The sequence below is a fragment of the Ambystoma mexicanum genome, chromosome 1p (genome assembly GCF_040938575.1).
Source record: "Ambystoma mexicanum isolate Mex_15411 chromosome 1p, UKY_AmexF1_1, whole genome shotgun sequence".
NCBI lineage: Eukaryota > Metazoa > Chordata > Amphibia > Caudata > Ambystomatidae > Ambystoma > Ambystoma mexicanum.
The window spans coordinates 1,253,998,436-1,254,022,312 of NC_090921.1; positions in this window are offsets into that span (position 1 = coordinate 1,253,998,436).

Below are 23,877 nucleotides of genomic sequence, written 5' to 3' on the forward strand. Positions count from 1 at the left end.
CAACAAATGAAACAGAATGAAGATTGTCAGAGCACAGTCCCTGAAAAGGCTAAAAAGATACTAAGGGAAGACCAATGGTGACGTCACACGAATCCAGACTGACTCACATATAGAAGATATGACAACCTGCGAATGAGGAAAAGAGACAAAACACCATGGATAAGGGACATCATGAACCTAAAGTGAAATAACAATATCAAATGTAAGAAGCTTATACCATATAAACGATGAAGATATTCAGCCAGTTTACACATGTACATATGCTTGGAACTGCAAGAAAGCTAAGAAAATCATGGAGTGGCTTATGCTTAGTAGTAAGATAGATTGTGGCAAGCACCACCTATACATATCTACCTCAAAAAGGAGCATTTTATATAAGCATACTTCCACTATGCACAAGAGCAGAATCAACCAAAGGTTACTAAAGGCCGCAGGAGAGGATCCCCTCAACATGTAACTCAAAAACTAAAGACAGAGAGAAATTCAGACGTATGCACATCGTGCCAAAATGCCAAGGTCGTATTGGCTGAAATAAACCAACAGTAGATACAATTAATCAAGCAAAGAACAGAGTATCCTGTTCAGAGAGGTCAAGATAAGCTGCAGAAGGCAGGTGGTGGGCAAAACTAAAATCAAATAAAAAATTGCATGAAAAATGAGACGATTTCATGGTGTCTGAATCACATGACCAGCCAAGCGAGAACAAATTGAACTTTCACACCTATGCGTGGCTGTGTGCCATGCAAAGATATCTGAACTTTTCCAGACAGGGATACAGATTCGAAGCCAACCACAAAGAAATAATTGACACATGGCCACTGAGGTGATGAATGATTGTAGCAATAGTTGGAGAAAGGCTGGGGGAGCAGACGAGCACCCTGCACCTGCCCGGCTATTCTATACGCTGCTATGCTAGTGGAAAAGTATGAGTGGGGTTGATGCCAACCCAATTACAGTGGACCAAGTAATCTAGGGCCTATAGATAGTAGAACCAATGTGACGTTGTACTTTTAGTGACGTCTACAGTAGCCATTTTGAAGGAAGGGCTTAAATGCCCCACCTGACACTGTTTATCCAATCCTCTCACTCTGTTACCATATACAGATATAGCACCTATATTAAAGTTACCTTCCAAAAGCCAATATAATTGCATGCAACATTTTAAGCATCACATGTCAGTGATGATGACTTTTCAGTATAAAAGATGTGTTTTTTATGTAGTTCGTTGGAGTTATTAAAGCGAGAAGGAAGATCAAGCTATAGCTAATGTTCATGAACTCCCCGTTTTTTGTACTTGTCATTAAACGGACTCCCTTTGCCAAACCATTGAGTTGTCATTATTGATTTGATGCTAGGTTATTAATCTGCATCCCCATCCATCTCACGGGTGCTGCTAATCATCTTAAAGTGCTATTGGGCAACCCCTAGCTTTATGGGCCAGTTGGGGTCCTAGTGCACATGGCAATACTGAGAAAGGGGCCAGATGCGGGGTAGCCTGAGATCCAGGGATAGAGCTGGGCAACAGTTTGAGGAAGTTGGGGGGAAGAGAAAGGGAAGGCGTCAGTTGGGGATGGGTAGGGTGGAAGGTGGGGAGGGTGTCTGGGAATTTGAAGAGATGTTGAGAAAAGTGAGGGAACAAGCATATACCTATGCATCACTGTGCATGGAGTGGAAGACAAGGGAAGACGGGGCCGTAACAGGGTAGGGATGAGATGGGGGACCTCAAGATAGTGACCTGGAATTTCAGGGGGCATAATAATTATCTGAAGAGGAATAAGGTATTGATGTACCTCAGGAGGCAGAGAATTGATATTGCTTTCTTAGAAGAAACTCACTTGACAAAAGAAAAGCAGGATGTGGTGGGGAGGAAATGGAGATGGACCACCATAGGAGCAACATACTTGGCTTATTCCAGAGGGGTGATTACGTGTATAGGGCTGCATGTCCCTTTTAAGCTGTTACAGTCAACCATAGAGCCAGATGGGAGGATGGTGCTAATAAGAGGACTAGTTGAAAACAGAGAGTGGAGCATTATCAACACTTATGCCCCAAACCAAGATGCTACCGGTTATTTCAGAACGCTGTACAACAAGATCAGTCCATATATTGGGGGGGGGGCAGTCATATGGGGAGGGGACTTTAATTGCACGCTAGATCCTAGGGTTGATAGATCAGATGAGAAGGTGGAAAAGCCCACCCGGTAGCGAGAGCCCCAAGGACCCTATTAAGTGATTTTCGACTGGCGATGTATGGAGGGTGCACCACCCACAGGATAAACAATATTTCCACTACTCGGCCCCACAGAATTTGCACACGTGGCTAGACTACATATTTGCCACATCAGAGTTGGCAGGAACTTGTGTATGCAGAAAATAACGCAAGAATACTTTCGGATCACTCGCTATTGGTTATAACTTGGCAGTATTTGCCACCCAGAGCACGGATCCCGATATAGAGACTTAGGGCCGAAGCCTTGAAAGTCACAGTGTTCAAGGAGGACTTGAGGAAAGAAATAGTAGAATACTTTGCTCACAACACAGGGAGTGTGGGATCGGCTGGTACACTGTGGGAGGCATTTAAGGTGGTGGTGAGGGGGGCACAATGTCAAAATCCAAAGGCCTACACGGTGGAATAATGCATGAGCTACATGAAATAGAAAATAAATTTGAGATAATAATGAACAAGAGCAGACATTCCGCAGAGGAGGTTAGAACCATACAACAATTACAACAGGATTGCAGGGAGAACTAGGAAAGATTATGCAACCTGAATTACAAAAAGTAAGTTGGAAGGCAACATGTCAGGTTGTTAGCTTGGTTGTATAAGAGTGAGACGCGCAGACAAACGATCAGGGCAATTCAGGGGATGGATGGACAAATACTAGATACCCAAGAATGAGTGAACACAGGCTTCCTAGAGTTCTACCAATGACTATATATGGAGGTTGATGAATGAGAGGAAATTGAGGTGATGGAAACATTGAAAGACATCGGCCTTCCTAAATTGGATGTGCAGAGCGGGGGAGTCTAGAGGCCCCAATCACGTTAGAGGAATCAGAAGCAGTGATCAAGCTCTTACCCACTTGTAAAGCTCCAGGAGCAGATGGACTCCCTAACAAGTTCTACAAGACGTATAAGGCGGAGTTGCTCTCTCCACTACTGGCAATGCTCAATGAGGCGTTTGATAGAGGGATGCTGCCACAATCTCTGAGAGAAGCAATTATCATCCCGCTTCTCAAGCCTAATAATCATGCATGGATTGCGGGTTTTATGGACCGCTATCCATGCTCAATCAGGATAGCAAGATTCTTACGGCAGTGCTAGCAAATAGTCTGTGACAGGTTATCAATAAACTCATACATCCTGATCAGACCGGATATGTTCCAAGGAGAAGCATATCCGACAATCTTAGGAGGCTCCATCACGTTATAGAACAAATGGAAAGCGACCCCCAGGAGGTTGCGATAATTTCTTTAGATGCAGTGAAGTCCTTCGATTCTGTTAGGTGGCCTTAGTTGATGGCAGCCCTGAAGGAATACGGGATCAGGCCCACATACTTGAGATGGGTCCAATTGCTGTACAGTAACCCACAGGCTCCAGTTAGGATAGGAGCGACCATCTCAGATCGATGACAACTTAGCAGGGGCACTAGACAGGGATGCCCGTGGTCTCTGATGGTGTTTATATTAGTGCTGGAACGCCAGGCGATATACTTGAGGCAACAATATGGGGAGGTGGGGATCAGCATGAAGGGAGGAAAGCATATGATATCAATGTATGCTGATGATATGCTGTTGTACTTGAGATATCCGGAGGAGAACCTACAATATGTTCTGGAGGTAATGGAGCGATATGCTGCGCTATCCGACATCACAGTGAACCCCAAGAAATCGTGTATATTTGCCCTGGGTAGATATATAGGGATATCACAAGAGAAATCGCCGATATTGCGAATACAATGAGAGACCAGGACCTTTAGATACCTGGGGATTGATGTACATCATGGTGTAGAGGGCGAACATAGACAAAACACAGAGAAGGCGGTGACTAACATTGAAAACAGCATGAAGTTCTTGGCCAAAATACCTTTGACCATGATGGGGAGCGTGGCACTGTTAAAGATGGTGGAAAATGCAGAATACGTACGACCAAGGGGGCATTAAATTGCCCAACTTTGAGATTTATTATCTGGCCAGCCAACTACAATATGTGGCGAGGTGATTATTGGAAGACTCCACATCAGAGTCCAGACTGTTGAGAGCGGAATGTGTCCCGTTGTTCCTGAAAGAATGGATATGGTTACCAAAATCACAGCTAGACGGGGACAAGAATGTTAGACCTGGGATGGAGTATATGGCAACAGGCTTGTAAGACCTTGAAGAACCCGCTCGCGTGTTCCCCGCAAATGCTGCTAGTGGTATTATACGGAGCAGATGAGCAATTGCAGAAAATAGTCCAAAAACATTGGGAACCGATTGGTATAGCAATGTTGGGGGATATATGGCGGAATGAGAAGGACGTGGAGTTTGATACACTAATCGCAGACATCGGATTACACCAGGGACAGTACATTACGTACACCAGGCTAGTGCGGAAGATTAAAGACACGTGGTCGGAAACAATGCTGGTCAGTCAGCCCGACACGGTCATAGAAACATTTTATGATGTGTCAGATGGAGGCCACGTGGTCTCCTGAATCTATGAACTTCTGATGTCGAAGGTGAGGAAGGAGGTGAGTCAGCTGAGACGGGACTGGGAAGAAGAAGCAGGGGAATCTATGAGTGATGGGTTGTGGGTGCGAGTGCAAGGATACCACAAAAAAGTGTCCAGGAAGGCAAGCTTGCAACAAATCCAGCTATACATCACCCATGGAGCGTATATGACCCCTCAGAAGATAGCAAGGTTTAAAAATGCAGGTACACAAACATGTCCTATGTGTGGGGAGGAGAATGCAGGAATGGTACACATGTTCTGGGCCTGCCCAGAAATAAGGAGGTTCTGGAGGGAGGTGGTGCACCGGTTGACTGAGAAGATTAGTCTGGGGGTGGAATCACTGTGGGCATGCATGGTGGGGGGGTTCCCTGTCCACGTAAACTGAAACATGTGAGTAAACTCAAAGACATGGCTTATATACTTGCCAAGCGTAGAATTGGCATGAGCTGGAAGGCAAGTAACAGACCAAAAGTAGATGTTGGTGGAATGACCTACAGAAATGGGCGGATGCAGATACAGTGGTGGGGAGCGAAGCAACTAATAGAGGTGGCAAGGATGAAGCAGAGACATTGATGGCCTGGAGGCATCTTGTAGCTACAATGTCCGGGTCAACCCTGACGGGCCCAGAAGACGATGGTCCCTTAGAAGGAGCGGAGGGAGAGATGTCCTCAGGTGGAATGGTGGAAGGCGGTGAAGTAGGGTAGGCTCAAGAGAGGGGAGTGGGGAATGGAGGAATGGGGAGGCGGTGGACACATCAGAAACTGTACATGAAACTTGAAATGTATACTTGTTCACTGGCTGGTTTTAGTTTTTTGTGTTGGGTTGTTTGTTAAAATCAATACAAATTGTTTAAAAAAAGAAAAAAAAAGTCTGAGGGTCAGAGGATAGGTGTGAGTGAGACGGCATGATCGTGCTGCTCATGAAACCACCACAAAATGTGCAAAGGCAGTGTGTGCTGCAGCGAGTGCTGGGTCAGGTTTCAGTGCTGTGATGGCAATTGCAGAGAGCTTTGGGTGGTTGGAGTTGAAGTGGTAGTGATGAGAGACGATTTTCTGCAGATGGACCAGGCACTACAGCCGAATAAGGTGAGGTCAGTGAGGGTCAGATGGAGTCAGGCGGGGAAGTGACTGGAGGGTGACAGAGAGGAGAGGTCAGGTTGGAGTGGATGGTGTTAGAGAGAGAAGTACAGTCTGCATGCTATTTAAAGGGGGTATAGAGGATAGGAATGGGGAGTGCAGGTGAAAAGGTTTGGAGGCAAAGTAGCGCTGAGCAGAGGGTACCCACAGTGAGGAGGAGAGAGCAGAAGGTTAGGTCGGTGATGGTGATATGGGAGAGGGTGGTAGGGGAACAACTGCACAGGTCAGAAGAAAGTGGAGGGTTTGCAAATTGGTCCATGATCAAATCTGCAAACCATTGCAGATTGGACTATGGACTAATGGTTACATGTAAGTGAATAACAGGCCATCATGCAAATGTTAATTATAGTGGTGAGTGCAGGCAGTTCTACCAGGGTGAAAAGAGCCATATTCGACCAACATGCAAATACAATTCACAATTCAATTAGGGTGTGCAGTGCCCAAGTCTAGAAATTAGCAATCGCAGGGGCAACATACATTCTGAGAGGCAGAGTTGTAGGACTCTTTTCCATACCAGAAGAACCAAAAAGATATTCCCCTTGACTTTGAGGACCTTTATTGGGGCACCCAGCAAACGGATGGCATAGGGAAGATGGCAGTGCAGTGGTCACATGCTATCCAAAGCCCAATTTCTGCTTCTGAATAGAAGATGGTGAAGGTTGAGGCATGGACAGGCAGAAGGACAGCTGAATATGGGTTTGCATGGCCACAGGTGGCAGCATTGGAGTGGCAGGTGAGAGCTCAGAGTGGACTCTCTGATTGTCCTCAAGAGTCTTCAGGAAAGGAGCTTGATGATCTTGGGGGTCCTTAGTTTCTTCCTTTTTTGTCCTGATCCTCCCCAACTCCCAATACTTGCTCCACTTGACCTGAATGGCCATGAGGAGGGAAAACCTGTCTGTCCACTGGCACAGGGAGTGTATTAGAGTGGAAGGAGCATGTTCATGGGGTTCATGGGAGGCCTCAAGGGTCTGCAACAAAATGGGCTTTTGTTTCTTCTTTTTTGCCCCACCCACATTGTTCACATGCTCCCAAAAGCCTAATCAATGCAATGCCTGACCTGAAGATGGCCATGGGTGGAACATGGAAAAGGTGCTCAGAAGTAGGGCTTAACCAGGATCTGGGTTGGCACAGGTGGCAAGATCGAAGCAGCAGGAGTGGGCTCAATGAGAACCCTCGAGATGGCTTTGAGCATCTGCAGGAAAAGAGTTAGATGATCTTGGCATGGCCTTTTATTTCATTTCTTTTTTGGCATATGGCGGTTATGTAATCACAAAGGCCCAATCCTTGCCTGACATGATGATAATGAAGGTTGTGATGGGGAAAGGCAGGCAGAAAGAGGGCCAAATCCTTCGCTCTGCTGGCACAGGTCAGAGAATTACAGTTGAAGGAGCTGGCTTATGGGGGGCACTAGGATAGCCTCAAGGGACTGTAGGAAATGAGCCAGTTAATGTTGCTAAGGTCCTTTTTTATACCCACAATGGTTACATGAACCTCAATGCCCAATCCTTGCCCTGCCTGACTGAAGATGGTGATGGTCAGGGCGTGGACAGGTGGCCAGATGTAGGGCCAACCCTGGATGTGTGTTGTCACATGTGGCAGGAATAGACCAGCTGGAGCAGGCTAAAAGTGGATTCTCGGGATGGCCCTAAAGGGCCAGCGGGTCAGCAGCAAAAGGGCTACATTATCTTGGCTAGGGCCTTTGATTGATCTTTTTTTTCGGCATGTGGTGGTCACATGCTCTTAAAGACCCAATCCATGCCCTGCCTGACCATAATAGGCGAAGTTCAGAACATTGATAGGTGGGCAGATGTAGGGCAGAATCTGGTTGAATTTGGGTCTTGGCTGGTACAGGGGTTAGAGCAGCAGGAGAGGCTCACAGGGAACACGCAATCACCAAACAGGCTAAACTTGTTGCACTATCTTTCTACTCAACTGCCGATGAAATAACTAAGAACATAAAATAAACAAGAATGTGCTGCCCAATGCAAATCACATTAGGTTTTCTAGCCCTGTCCTACCCCAACAATCTACATCTGAATTATGCACTGTGAGCCAGGGTTATTACGTTTTCAATCTGATGCAAAAACTTGGAGCGTTCTCTGTTTTTTTCCAAAGAGCTTCCAACATTTCCTTGGCTTGCACACGGAGGCTTGGCTAGTTGTTCTGCATTAAAAAAGCTGTCTCTTCTGCCTATTTGAAATGAAGAGAAAAAGAGTAGCATATTGCCACTAGTAAATTGTACTTTCCTTCGATCTTACAGCGTGGACTATATCTCTCAAACCATACTGTGATGCAATGCAGATACACTGCTTACACGGCCATATGTTTATTCGAATGCCTCTGACTGCTGCTCGTAGCACCTAGGTGCACCACCCACCGTGTCATACATGTTCTGAACTATCGATGATAGTGGAATCTAGTTAGGCTGCCACTGCAATTGCTTACTGCCAAACATTGCATTTCTGCGCCTTTTTCTGATAGTGGAATCTAGGCAGATTGCCACTGCTATTTTGCTATGTACTCGCTGCCCGTCCTCACCTGCTTAACTAGCATGCTACTCACATTTATGACCACACCGCACCCTTCTACATTAAAGCAAATCCCCCACTATCAAATCAGCTTGCGTCATCGAACTCACACGATGGACCTCCTGCCCAAGCCCTCACACACTCCAAATAACACAGCACTAATGATACCTAACCTCAGCCTCAGACTAGACAGACTCAGAGTCCGCACCATCCCTATCCACCACCATGTCACCCCTACACATTTACCACACAGAAATTACAGACTCAGCTCACGCACCTCTAAAGTGCAGACACCCCACTTCCGTGATAATACTTCCATATGCCACAAACTCAAACACACACTTACGACACAGAGCGGTAACTCCTACTCTCAATGTAACACTGTACCTAAAGCAGACACTCATACCATACTCACAAAAACTCCTTGCCCTTGCCCAACGCTATACAAATGCATTAGAAGTGAATGACCTAATAACTACTCAAAATCTAGACTTACTCGCGATCAGAGACATGGCTCAACGAAGCTTCTGGCCCAGCCATTTCACTATCCCTACCACAAGGATATGCCATCCTCAGACAAGATAGAATAGCTAGAACAGGAGGGGGTTAGCCATTATTCACAAAGAAACACTCTCTATCAGAACCGTACCCCACCAAGAGGAAGATAATATTGACATTCTATCAGTCAAATTAGCACTCTCTCCAAATAGCACAATAAATATTCATACCATTTACCGTCCACCTGGCCCAACCGCTAATTTCATAGGTCAAGTCAATCACCTCCTAGGAAACAACCTTAAAAAATCCACAAAAACACTACTTATAGGTGACCTTAACTTAGGATTCAACGACCCTAAGGACAAAACTGCTATCTCTCTAGCCAAAGACCTCCAAGACCTAGGCTTCTCGCAAAAGAGCACTTCTTCCACTCATGCTAAAGGACGCATCCTAGACTGGATTGTAGACCACAACTGTAACACAGCCATCACCTCCAATACTAGCCTCCCATGGACAGACCACAACCTTCTCCTATTTGACATCCCTGTTTTACAAAGCACTAAAGTGCCTAATAAAGCACCGGCGACCTTAGCCAGAAGCGCCAAAAAACTCACTGCAGACAACATCAGTGCACTCCTCAACCTACCTTGCCTAGCACCCACGTTCTCCGCTGACCCCAAAATCCTCGCAGAAATATTCAAAGACACCATCACAATGGCTGTCAACACTGTTGCCCCACTGGAAAACAAAAAAGAAAAAAAATCCTTCCATTCCAATTCCTGGTTCACAGAGGAACTCCAGACATTGCGCAAAGACAAACGCTCAGCCCTAAAAAATTGGCAGCGTAACCCATGCGATACCACAAAAGCTAACTTCAAATCCATAGCAAAAAAATACAAAGACGCAATCTTCCTTGCCAAATCTGAAGACTACAACCACCGCATCTCTAATGCCAACTCCCACTCTAAAGAACTTTTTAATATATTCAAAGAGCTAACCATACCACCTACATGCTCTGATGAGATCATCAAAGACGAGGCATGGTGTACAGGCATTCAATCAGCCATGCTTACAAAAATAAACCTCCTCCAAAACAAAATATCCCACCACTTCAACACCTTACCAAAGCAAAGTGCAAATGCACAGATAAAACCTAATGTAAAAGTAAGAAACGTGCCCAAATTTGCATTTACCGAAATCTCCGAAACCGAGGTCACTGACATTCTCAGACACCTCAAACCCTCACAATGTAAGGGTGATGTATGCCCCCCTAAAGTCATCAAGGATTGCGCAGAACCACTCACCCCTCTTCTCACAGCCTTCATCAATGCATCCTTCAGAACGGGCATAGTCCCAGACAGCCTTAAAGAGGCATGGGTACGCCCTCTCCTAAAAAAAACGACGCTAGACCCTGCTAACCCGAACAATTACCGACCCATAACAACAGTCCCATTCCTCCTGAAACTACTCGACAAGGCCGCCCACAAACAGATTCAACTATACCTTGAATCGAACGCAATCCTAGGTAAAAGACAATCTGGGTTCCGCAAGGGACACGGAAGTGAAACTGCCCTTCTAGACTTAAAAAACGAAATTACCAACATCCTAGACAAAGGCAAGCCCGCCCTCCTCCTTCTTCTTGTCCTCTCAGCTGCATTTGATCTGGTAGACCACACTACCCTTACCAGTCACCTGACACACGCAGCACACTTCTCAAAGGACGCAGCATCCTGGGTAACATCATTCTTAAAAGGAAGAGCGATGAAAGTGTTCTCTAACATAGCTCATGCAGCACCCTCCATCATCCACTGTGGTGTACCACAAGGTTCCTGTATTGCCCCCACGGTCTACAATCTTTTTACGAAGCCACTATTTGATAAACTAGATTCGCTGGGGATCATCTACATGAACTACACCGACGACACGCAGGTTCTCCTCCCTCTGACAGGGAATTATCACCAAGACGCCTCTACCCTACAGCAAATCTACTCTACCATACAAGCCTGGATGGCTACTAACAGCCTCTGCTTGAACGGGGACAAGACCGAAATCCTCATTCTAGGACAGAAATCTACCCTCCCCAACCTTAACCCACTGTACACCAATTTCAACATAGACAATTGTACCATCCCAGTCCTATCCTCAGTCAACACTGGGGGGTTCACATAGACGCAACACTATCCATGGACAAACAAGTCAGCGCCATAGTCTCGGCCGCAGCACTGAGTACTAAACTCATCAACGCTATAAAGCCTTTCCTAACCAAGGATGGCTGCCTCTCCATCGCTCGAGCAACTATAGGAGCCAAACTAGACTATTGTAATGCGCTCCTAGCCGGCACCTCCCAAAAAACCTATCTAGGCTCCAAACAACTCAAAACAACGCTCTCAGAGCAGCCCTCAATATACCAAAAAGAGAACACATCACACAAGCCAGAAAGGCAGCTCACTGGTTCCCTGTCAAAGACCGTATCTCCTTCAAAATTCTCACAGCCACCCATAAATGCATCAACCTCACAGCTCCCTCTTACTTATCTGACACGATAGGTAGATATCAATCCACAAGACCAAGAAGAGCCAACTAGCTATACCTCGCATCAACAGAACCAAAGCAGGAGGCATAGGCTTCCCCTTCCTCGCACATAACTTTGGAATTCCCTACCTACTGACCTCAGAGCTGATGCATCTCTCTTCTCCTTCTGAAAAAAGCTCAAAACTGCCCTTTTCAACTAACCCGTTCTCACGTGGTTTTGCTGCTCTTGCATATCTGTAAAAAAGCATATCTCGTCCAATGTAACTACACGGACATGAACTGTATGTAACCATGTATAAGCAACACTGTAACCAGCGCCACGATGCCTTCGGTCTGATGTGCGCTTAACAAATGTGAATACATAAATAAATAAATAAATAAATAATTATGTATATAATGATCCCAGAGGTCCCACAACAGAGTCCTTTTTGACTTTGTCATGGTACTGTGTTATGGTAAAGGCAGGCTGCAAAGACATGGGTAATTTCCCCAACACCCCTGTAAGTATGCCTGGGAAGAATCTGGCAAGAGCAAGTGCTAGGTAAATTCAGCTCTACTTCTTGGGTCTTAGTGGTATGGTCTCTGATTTATGTACCGTGCCCTAGGTTGTACATTTCCACTAAGGTTTTATATCATTGGGCAGGCATTGAAGCACGGGGATAGTGTTTGGGATGGACGTGCATATGCAGATGACTCTAAGAACCAACTAACAATCTTTTAAATGGGGCTGTCACTTCTCAAGCCCAAGGGCCACCGCCAAAGAAAGGATACCAGCAAATAGTTAGCAAATGAATGATTACTGACAGGAGAGCAGGCACAGGGCAATGGACCCAGTTGAATTATTCCTAACAAACTCACAAATAGAGGTCTTCCTCTTTTGCGAGTGTCACGGGCAGACCCAAGCCTTTCACCTGTGATCACCTTTCCCATAGCAGCCTAGAACCTCAGGCCCCAGAGCAGACACTGTTGAGCACTGATACTTGCAGGGTAATTCATAGAAATTCGCACAAAAGTGGCGCATGCGACTGGCGCACAGCGTGCCCGTGCGAATGTCTGCGCAAGCCGCGTGCGCTAAAATCGATTTCCGCGCACAGCGTATTCATGGATTTTCGCATCCAAAACCAGCCGTGGCGCAGCGACCCTGCAGCAGCGCCAGTTACGCCCCCAAGAACGCCCTCAAGCAAGGAAAAGCCTTCAAAATCCCCAAATAATCACAAAGGGCTGCGCTAACCCTGGACCAGTTCACAGGGCTGGCAAACAGCAAACGCCAAGTGGGGAACGTGTATTTCAGTGGTTCGCGGGAAGTTCCACACGCGATTGTCCTGTGTACGCGTGCATCAGGGGTGCGCGGGAAGTATCACACGCAAAATCAGCAGGGTACGTGTATTTCAGGGGTGCGCAGGAAGTATCACACGCGATTCCAGCAGGGTACGTGTATTTCAGGGGTGCGCGGGAAGTATCACACGCGATTCCAGCAGGGTACGTGTATTACAGGGGTGCGCGGGAAGTTCCACACGCGATTTCAGCAGGGTACGTGTATTTCAGGGGTGCACGGGAAGTATCACACGTGATTCCAGCAGGGTACGTGTATTACAGGGGTGCGTGTGAAGTTCCACACGCGATTTCAGCAGGGTACGTGTATTTCAGGGGTGCGCGGGAATTTCCACACGCGATTGGCCCCGTGCGAGCAGGGTACGTGTATTTCAGGGGTGCGCGGGAAGTTCCACACACGATTTCAGCAGGGTACATGTATTTCAGGGGTGCGCGGGAAGTTCCACACGCGATTCCATCAGGGTACGTGTATTTCAGGGGTGCGCGGGAAGTTCCACACGCGATTGGCCCCGTGCGAGCAGGGTACGTGTATTCCAGGGGTGCGCGGGAAGTTCCACACGCGATTTCAGCAGGGTACGTGTATTTCAGGGGTGCGCGGGAAGTTCCACACGCGATTGGCCCCGTGCGAGCAGGGTACGTGTATTTCAGGGGTGCGCGGGAAGTTCCACACGCGATTTCAGCAGGGTACGTGTATTTCAGGGGTGCGCAGGAAGTTCCACACGCGATTTCAGCAGGGTACGTGTATTTCAGGGGTGCGCGGGAAGTTCCACACGCGATTTCAGCAGGGTACGTGTATTTCAGGGGTGCGCGGGAAGTTCCACACGCGATATCAGCAGGGTACGTGTATTTCAGGGGTTCTGGGGAGTACTACATGTGAATTGGCCGTGTGGGTCCTCCCAGGTGTTCGCTCTACAACCTCCACGGCCCCTGCAGGCAGCCCACACAGCGGGGGACTACCCTGCACCCCTGCTCATGTCCCGCAGGCAGCCCATCCACCATGGGCATGCCCTCCAGCCAACCCACATGTCACCTTGCACTACTGATCAACAATGCATGTCCCCCTGCACCCCCACCCCCCAGCAGTGCAGGGGCAGCCTCCACCAGGCCCCCACCCATGTCTCCCACCACCCCCACCCCCCAGCCACCAGGGGCAGCCTCCACCAGGCCCCACTCATGTCCCCCTGCCCCCCCACCCCCCAGCAGTGCAGGAGCAGCTTCCACCAGGCCCCCACCCATGTCTACCACCACCCCCACCCCCCAGCCACCAGGGGCAGCCTCCACCAGGCCCCTACTCATGTCTCCCACCACCCCCACCCCCCAGCAGTCAGGGGCACCCTCCACCAGGCCCCCACTCATGTCCAACTCATGTCTCCCACCACCCTCACCCCCCAGCCACCAGGGGCAGCCTCCCCCAGGCCCCCACTCATGTCTCCCACCGCCCCCTCCCCCCAGCAGTCAGGGGCACCCTCCACCAGGCCCCCACTCATGTCCCCCTGCACCCCCACCCCCCAGCAGTGCAGGGGCAGCCTCCACCAGGCCCCCACCCATGTCTACCACCACCCCACCCCCCAGCCACCAGGGGCAGCCTCCACCAGGCCCCCTCCCATGTCTACCACCACCCCCACCCCCACCCCCCAGCCACCAGGGGCAGCCTCCACCAGTCCCCCACCCATGTCTACCACCACCCCCACCCCCCAGCCACCAGGGGCAGCCTCCACCAGGCCCCCACCCATGTCTACGACCACCCCCACCTGTCATGATCTCTGCTTCCAAAAGGTCACGGTTTTCCCAACTCCCTTGGAAGCAGATCCATAACCCAGGTTCCGAGTGCCAACCAGTCCCAATTGGGACCTTTTGGACCCAGTCCTGGCGCCAGTGGCACCAGGCTCATAAATATGCCCAGTCCCAGCGCTGGAAGCGCCGGGTTCATAATGCTTGGGTGGACTTACCTTCAGCAGACCATGCTGCTTACTTGCCTGCCAGTTGAGCCTCTGATCCTCTTCTGTTTGGAACTACTTTTCCTGTTGGGTGGGGCTGGAGCCACTCCCTAGATTGAGAACACTGGAACTCTTCTGGAAGGCAGGAACTCTTTTCTTACCAGGAACTCTTTTCTTACTTAGGCGTGGCTGTGGAAGGAGACACCTAAGCACTACAGGAGGCTATTTAAACCACACCCGGTGGATGAATCTTGCTTTGCGTTATTCTGCAACCTCTGCAGCAGAACGCTCATTGTGTCTTCTGCATCCGGTCCTGGGCCTAAGGAAAAAGGCTTACCATCCTGAATCCAGTCTTCAGCAACACCTATAAAGACAAGAAAGAACAGGTTAGCATTCCGGCATCTGAAAGGCAAAGGCTTACCATCCTGAATCCAGTCTTCAGCAACACCTATAAAGACAAGAAAGAACAGGTTAGCATTCCGGCATCTGAAAGACAAAAGTTTACCAACTCTTCGCACGCTCCGGAGGCCTTCGGCGCTGCATCCCGCATCTGAAAGACAAAACAAGGTGCGTTTAAAGACATTGGGGAACTTTAATACTCACGTGCCATTACTCCTTTCCACATCTAATCCAGTGGGTATTCCGGCACCCTGCAGCCGCTCCGAACTCGTACCTGCAAAATAAAAAGACAGTTAGAGCGCATAGTGAAGCAGGCAACAAGCGCTTACTTACGTGCTTCCAGGCGCTTCTATTCATCACACGGGCTCCATCTTCAACTCACTTCAGCCCGTCATCCGCCATCGCCGGAACCCTGCAAAACAAGAGACATCATTACTAAAGACTTTAAAGACATTTGAATGACTCGAAACTTACCGTTCGTGCAGTAAACGATGGACAGCAGTCCTCTGAAGTCAAGAGGCCTGCGCTACCTATCCAGTGAAGAAACTGGTTACAGCACCCTGCCCCGAGGCAGATGGAGAGCTCGGCATTCACTTACCTAAGACATCTTACTCTACACGTCAGGCATACAGTGCACAGAGGTCCAGCCCAAAGAGCCAACCGGGTGCTACACATCACCTTTGAAGATACGGTAGTCGCCCAGTCAAGACCGGCGCCTCTGCGAGAATCAGGTGAGCGTTACAGAACGCAAAGCCTACCGCAAAACTCTCGCCCAGGCGCTATGGAAACCTCGGATACTGACCCCCTAGCCCGGTTACTTGGGGAACTAAGTGCAGAAGTGCATGCAGCTCGTCAGGAAACGAATGCTCTAAGAAGGGAACTAATTATTTCCAAGGAGAGAACAGACAATCTTGCTAGACAAGTGCTACAGTCACAAGCCGGACAGACCCCGTTACCCGCATCAGGGGCAAATCTTCCTTCAACATCCTCTATGAATCCAGTGCAGATCAACCTACCTGGGAATGTACCTCTGGCTCCGCCCGAACGATTTTCTGGTGACCCAAAGAGGTTTGCAGTATTTATCAATCAGTGCCGGTTGCACTTCTTATGCCGGCCAGCAGCCTTTCCAACTGATCAAGCAAAAGTAGCTTTTGTACTTTCGTACCTTAGTGGCAATGCGGCAGACTGGTCGATCCCTCTAGTTAATCAAGATGATCCGGTTCTCCATGATTTTCAAGCCTTTCAGCTTAGTATGGAAAAACTGTTCGCAAGACATTCACAGGGGCAGGCCTTGGACAATGAGCTTCTTTCGTTGCGACAGGGTAATCAAGACCTTTTGGCTTATATTGCATCTTTCAATAGACTAATAGTGGAAACTCAATGGCCTGAGGACAAAAGGATTACGCTGTTTTATAGAGGTCTACGTGGAGAGCTCAAAGACATTTTAGCCCAAGTAGTGAATCCCCCACAAGACTGTTCAGATTATATAGACTTGGTCGTTCAAATAGATCACAGGCTGCAGAACAGGAAGGCCGATCGTTCCAAGTTTGATGCTCGAGTATTTTCCAAACCGCCAACTCCTTCCAAAGGAGTAGACTCCGGGGAACCCATGCAAATAAGGGGTCTGAAAGGTCCTCTAACACAAAGGGAGCGGGAAAGGAGGAAACAGTTGCAATTATGCCTATATTGCGGAAACTCAGGGCACTTTCTTCGAGACTGTCCGGTGAAACCTGCCAAGAAGGCAGTAGGAGCTGCAGTTACCAAAGTTACAAACTCTGAGCAGGGAAACGACCTCGCCCGACAAGAATAGAGGTCCTCTTGCCGAGCGTGAAAACCAGTTCCGTGACCTCGCATTTCATGATACCTATGGTCCTCATTAGCCCTGATAATCCGGATCGATTACATGCAATTGAAGCTTACGTCGACAGCGGTGCCATCGGCAATTATGTGGATCATGAAATGGTTTTGAGGATGAATCTAACTCTTTGTCCCAAGGCTGTAAAGGACGTCATTACTACGGTGGATGGTACGGAGATAGCCTCCGGGCCAGTAACGCATACCACTCAAGAGGTGACGCTAGTAAGTCAAGATGGACACCATGAGAAGATTGTGTTCGATGTGATCAAGGCCCCTCAGTTTCAGATTATTCTAGGAATACCTTGGTTAGAGAAACACAATCCTCTGATCGATTGGCGAGCAAGAACGGTCCAGTTTCCAGAATGTGTCTCTACTTGTCACCCTCCACCTGGTGTTGCACTGGCCGCAATTTCTTCAGAGACTCCCCAGTTACCTCCTGAATACCTAGAATACCAAGATGTTTTCCGGAAGGATCAGGCTAACTCTCTACCTCCTCATAGGTCTTATGACTGCCAGATAGACCTGATACCTGGATCTACTCCTCCTTGTAGTAGAATTTATGCCCTCACCGAGCCTGAGAACCTTCACCTTCGACAATACCTGGATCAATACCTGGCAAATGGGTTTATTCGTCCTTCCAAGTCCCCTGCTTCTTCAGCTTTGTTCTTCGTTCCAAAAAAGGAAGGAGACCTTAGAACTTGTATCGATTATCGCTCCCTGAACCAGATCACCGTTAAGAATAGATATCCATTACCTTTGATCCCTGAACTCCTGGACCAAGTCAGAAAAGCATGCATATATACAAAGCTGGATCTTAGAGGAGCTTACCACTTGGTACGAGTAAAAGAGGGCGATGAATGGAAGACGGCCTTCCGCACCAAGTATGGGCTATTTGAATATCAGGTCATGCCCTTCGGACTTTGCAATGCCCCGGCCGCCTTTCAATATTTTATGAACGATGTCCTCAGAGAGCTCATAGATGTATGTGTTGTTGTTTACATTGACGACATCCTCGTTTATTCTTCATCGGAATCTGAACATCGGAAACACGTGAAAATGGTCCTCGAAAGATTGCGTCAACACAAACTTTTCGCTAAGTTGGAAAAATGTGTTTTCAACGTGACTGAAGTTGAATTCTTGGGATTCATATTATCACCTGGCGGAGTGCGTATGGATTCAAAGAAGGTCGATGCAGTTCTCAAATGGCCATCACCATCCTCCGTAAAAGGTGTGCAAAGCATGTTAGGCTTCGCTAACTTTTACCGCAGGTTTATCCCCGAATTCTCTCGAATAGTCCAGCCCATCACTGCCTTGTTAAAGAAAAACAAACGTTTTGAATGGTCTACCGAGGCGGAACAAGCTTTCCAGGATTTGAAGACTAAATTTATCTCTGCACCAATCTTAAAACACCCTCGCCCCGAACTCCCCTACATCGTGGAAACTGATGCTTCAAGCCTTGCCATGGGGGCAGTTCTATCACAAAAGGACCCGGTAACCAATCAGTTGCATCCCGTGGCATTTTGGTCCCGCAAATTCTCGCCTCCTGAAATCAATTACACGATTACTGACAAGGAACTTCTGGCTATCAAGTCTGCCTTTAAGGCTTGGCGGCATTATCTGCTGGGGGCCCGACACACCGTTACTGTGATTACGGATCACCGAAACCTGCAATATTTGAAGACCGCAAAAGCCCAATCCTCTAGACAACTCCGTTGGGCATTATTCTTTGCCGAGTTTGACTTCATAATGACCTATCGACCTGGTACAAAGAACGGTAAAGCCAATGCCCTTTCTCGGATGGGAGTGGAAGAACACTTGGTCAACCCTAAACCTGTACCAATCATTCCCGAACAAAGAATTCTGGGTGTAATCGCCACAGAATCCATAGAGGAAGTTAAGGATAAAGCCAGGCAACTTGTAACTCCAGCAGACATACAGAATTGGCATCTGCAGGGAAAGGACTTTGCAGTAAAGGACAACTTATTGTATTTCCAAGAACGATTATACCTACCCAGCACAGATTTACAGAAAAAAGTAATCTCTTGTTATCACGACTCTTTAATGGAAGGTCATCCCGGTATAGCCAAGACCTCAGAAAAGATCAAGCGCTACTTCTGGTGGCCGTCTTGGAAAAAAGATATCAGAGACTTTATAATGTCCTGTGGAGTATGCGCCCAAAAGGAAAGACCAGCAGGCCTCTTACGCCCTATTGACATCCCACCTCGCCCTTGGCATACGCTTTCTATGGACTTCATCACCGATCTACCTCCATGCTCCGGATACAATACGATTCTAGTAATCGTGGACTTATTCTCCAAGATGGCGCATTTCATTCCGCTCAAAGGCTTGCCAACAGCAACAACTCTGGCCCGAGAATTTCTCGAAAACATCGTCCGACTGCACGGTTTTCCTTCGGTTCTAATTTCGGATCGAGGTAGTCAATTTATTTCTCATTTTTGGCGAAGTTGCTGTCGGTCGGCTCAAATTGATGTGAGACTATCGACCAGTCACCACCCTCAGACCGACGGACAAACCGAGAGGACCAATCAAACTCTGGAACAGTATTTACGCTGCATGCTGCAACAAACTGAAAAAACTTGGAAAGATATACTTTGGATAGCCGAGTATGCCTACAATAACTCTGTCCATTCGGGAACTGGGAAAACCCCGTTTTTTCTTTTGTACGGCAGTCACCCTCGAACCTCGGAGTTGGATCCCCTCCAAGATCTTGAAACACCAGCAGTAGACTACCTGCATTCTACAATCACCCAAGCCTTTAAGGAAGCTGTTTCTCACCTTCAAAGGGCTAAAGAACAATACAAGAAAGGAGCAGATCAACATCGGAAGGAAGCCCCTCACTATCAAGTAGGGGATCAAGTCTGGTTATCCACCAAATATCTATCTCTAAAGGGGCCACGCACATTCAACCCAAGATACCTTGGTCCCTATTCCATCACTACCATAGTAAACCCAGTAGCGGTCAAGTTGGACTTGCCCCCGCACATGAAGATACATCCGGTCTTCCACGTCTCTCTATTAAAACCCGTGCAACCTCAAACCCGACTAACCAAATCTCCAAAACCTATCCTAGTGGATGGAGAACTCGAGTTTGAAGTCAAAAGCATTCTGGACTCCAAGATCTCCAAATCTAAACTATTCTACCTAATTGACTGGAAAGGCTACGGCCCCCAAGAGAGATCCTGGGAACTTGCTGAATATGTCCACGCTCCTCGCCTAATCAAAAGATTTCACCGAACATTTCCTGACAAGCCAAAACCCCCGGAGAAGCCCGGTTTGGGAGGGGCCTTGAGTGGGGGTACTGTCATGATCTCTGCTTCCAAAAGGTCAGGGTTTTCCCAACTCCCTTGGAAGCAGATCCATAACCCAGGTTCCGAGTGCCAACCAGTCCCAATTGGGACCTTTTGGACCCAGTCCTGGCGCCAGTGGCACCAGGCTCATAAATATGCCCAGTCCCAGCGCTGGAAGCGCCGGGCTCATAATGCTTGGGTGGACTTACCTTCAGCAGACCATGCTGCTTACTTGCCTGCCAGTTGAGCCTCTGATCCTCTTCTGTTTGGAACTACTTTTCCTGTTGGGTGGGGCTGGAGCCACTCCCTAGATTCAGAACACTGGAACTCTTCTGGAAGGCAGGAACTCTTTTCTTACCAGGAACTCTTTTCTTACTTAGGCGTGACTGTGGAAGGAGACACCTAAGCACTACAGGAGGCTATTTAAACCACACCCGGTGGATGAATCTTGCTTTGCGTTATTCTGCAACCTCTGCAGCAGAACGCTCATTGTGTCTTCTGCATCCGGTCCTGGGCCTAAGGAAAAAGGCTTACCATCCTGAATCCGGTCTTCAGCAACACCTATAAAGACAAGAAAGAACAGGTTAGCATTCCGGCATCTGAAAGGCAAAGGCTTACCATCCTGAATCCAGTCTTCAGCAACACCTATAAAGACAAGAAAGAACAGGTTAGCATTCCGGCATCTGAAAGACAAAAGTTTACCAACTCTTCGCACGCTCCGGAGGCCTTCGGCGCTGCATCCCGCATCTGAAAGACAAAACAAGGTGCGTTTAAAGACATTGGGGAACTTTAATACTCACGTGCCATTACTCCTTTCCACATCTAATCCAGTGGGTATTCCGGCACCCTGCAGCCGCTCCGAACTCGTACCTGCAAAATAAAAAGACAGTTAGAGCGCATAGTGAAGCAGGCAACAAGCGCTTACTTACGTGCTTCCAGGCGCTTCTATTCATCACACGGGCTCCATCTTCAACTCACTTCAGCCCGTCATCCGCCATCGCCGGAACCCTGCAAAACAAGAGACATCATTACTAAAGACTTTAAAGACATTTGAATGACTCGAAACTTACCGTTCGTGCAGTAAACGACGGACAGCAGTCCTCTGAAGTCAAGAGGCCTGCGCTACCTATCCAGTGAAGAAACTGGTTACAGCACCCTGCCCCGAGGCAGATGGAGAGCTCGGCATTCACTTACCTAAGACATCTTACTCTACACGTCAGGCATACAGTGCACAGAGGTCCAGCCCAAAGAGCCAACCGGGTGCTACACATCACCTTTGAAGATACGGTAGTCGCCCAGTCAAGACCGGCGCCTCTGCGAGAATCAGGTGAGCGTTACACCACCCCCCAGCCACCAGGGGCAGCCTCCATCAGGCCCCCACTCATGTCTCCCACCACCCCCACCCCCCAGCAGTCAGGGGCACCCTCCACCAGGCCCCCACTCATGTCTCCCACCACCCCAACCCCCCAGCCGCCAGGGGCAGCCTCCACCAGGCCCCCACTCATGTCTCCCACCACCCCCACCCCCCAGCAGTCAGGGGCACCCTCCACCAGGCCCCCACTCATGTCCCCCTGCACCCCCACCCCCCAGCGGTGCAGGGGCAGCCTCCACCAGGCCCCCACCCATGTCTACCACCACCCCCACCCCCCAGCCACCAGGGGCAGCCTCCACCAGGCCCCCACCCATGTCTACCACCACCCCCACCCCCCAGCCACCAGATGCAGCCTCCACCAGGCCCCCACCCATGTCTACCACCACCCCCACCCCCCAGCCACCAGGGGCAGCCTCCACCAGGCCCCCACTCATGTCTCCCACCACCCCCACCCCCCAGCAGTCAGGGGCACCCTCCACCAGGCCCCCACTCATGTCCCCCTGTACCCCCACCCCCCAGCAGTGCAGGGGCAGCCTCCACCAGGCCCCCACCCATGTCTACCACCAACCCCACCCCCCAGCCACCAGGGGCAGCCTCCACCAGGCCCCCATCCATGTCTACCAACACCCCACCCCCCAGCCACCAGGGGCAGCCTCCACCAGGCCCCCACCCATGTCTACCACCACCCCCACCCCCCAGCCACCAGGGGCAGCCTCCACCAGGCCCCCACCCATGTCTACCACCACCCCCACCCCCCAGGGGCAGCTTCCACCAGGCCCCCACCCATGTCTACCACCACCCCCACCCCCCAGCCACCAGGGGCAGCCTCCACCAGGCCCCCACTCATGTCTCCCACCACCCCCACCCCCCAGCAGTCAGGGGCACCCTCCACCAGGCCCCCACTCATGTCTCCCACCACCCCCACCCCCCAGCCACCAGGGGCAGCCTCCACCAGGCCCCCGATCATGTCTCCCACCACCCCCACCCCCCAGCAGTCAGGGTCACCCTCCACCAGGCCCCCACTCATGTCTCCCTGCACCCCCACCCCCCAGCAGTGCAGAGGCAGCCTCCACCAGGCCCCCACCCATGTCTACCACCACCACCACCCCCCAGCCACCAGGGGAAGCCTCCACCAGGCCCCCACCCATGTCTACCACCACCCCCACCCCCCAGCCACCAGGGGCAGCCTCCACCAGGCCCCCCCCCCATGTCTACCACCACCCCCACCCACCCCCCAGCAGTCAGGGGCACCCTCCACCAGGCCCCCACTCATGTCCAACTCATGTCTCCCACCACCCTCACCCCCCAGCCACCAGGCGCATCCTCCACCAGGCCCCCACTCATGTCTCCCACCACCCCCACCCCCCAGCCACCAGGGGCAGCCTCCACCAGGCCCCCACCCATGTCTCCCACCACCCCCACCCCCCAGCAGTCAGGGGCACCCTCCACCAGGCCCCCACTCATGTCCAACTCATGTCTCCCACCACCCTCACCCCCCAGCCACCAGGGGCATCCTCCACCAGGCCCCCACCCATGTCTACCACCACCCCCACCCCCCAGCCACCAGGGGCATCCTCCACCAGGCCCCCACCCATGTCTACCACCACCCCCACCCCCCAGCCACCAGGGGCAGCCTCCACCAGGCCCCCACCCATGTCTACCACCACCCTCACCCCCCAGCCACCAGGGGCAGCCTCCACCAGGCCCCCACTCATGTCTCCCACCACCCCCCAGCAGTCAGGGGCACCCTCCACCAGGCCCCCACTCATGTCCAACTCATGTCTCCCACCACCCTCACCCCCAGCGATCAGGGGCAGCCTCCACCAGGCCCCCACTCATGTCTCCCACCACCCCCACCCCCCAGCAGTCAGGGGCACCCTCCACCAGGCCCCCAGTCATGTCCAACTTATGTCTCCCACCACCCTCACCCCCCAGCCACCAGGGCAGCCTCCACCAGGCCCCCACTCATGTCCCCCTGCACCCCCACCCCCCAGCAGTGCAGGGGCAGCCTCCGCCAGGCCCCCACTCATGTCTACCACCACCCCCACCCCCCAGCCACCAGGGGCAGCCTCCACCAGGCCCCCACTCATGTTCCCCTGCACCCCCACCCACCAGCACTGTGGGGCACCTGCCAGCAGGCCCCCACTCATGTCCAACTCATGTTCCCCTGCACCCTCACCCCCCATCACTGTGGGGCACCTGCCAGCAGGCCCCCACTCATGTCCAACTCATGTTCCCCTGCACCCCCACCCCCCAGCACTGTGGG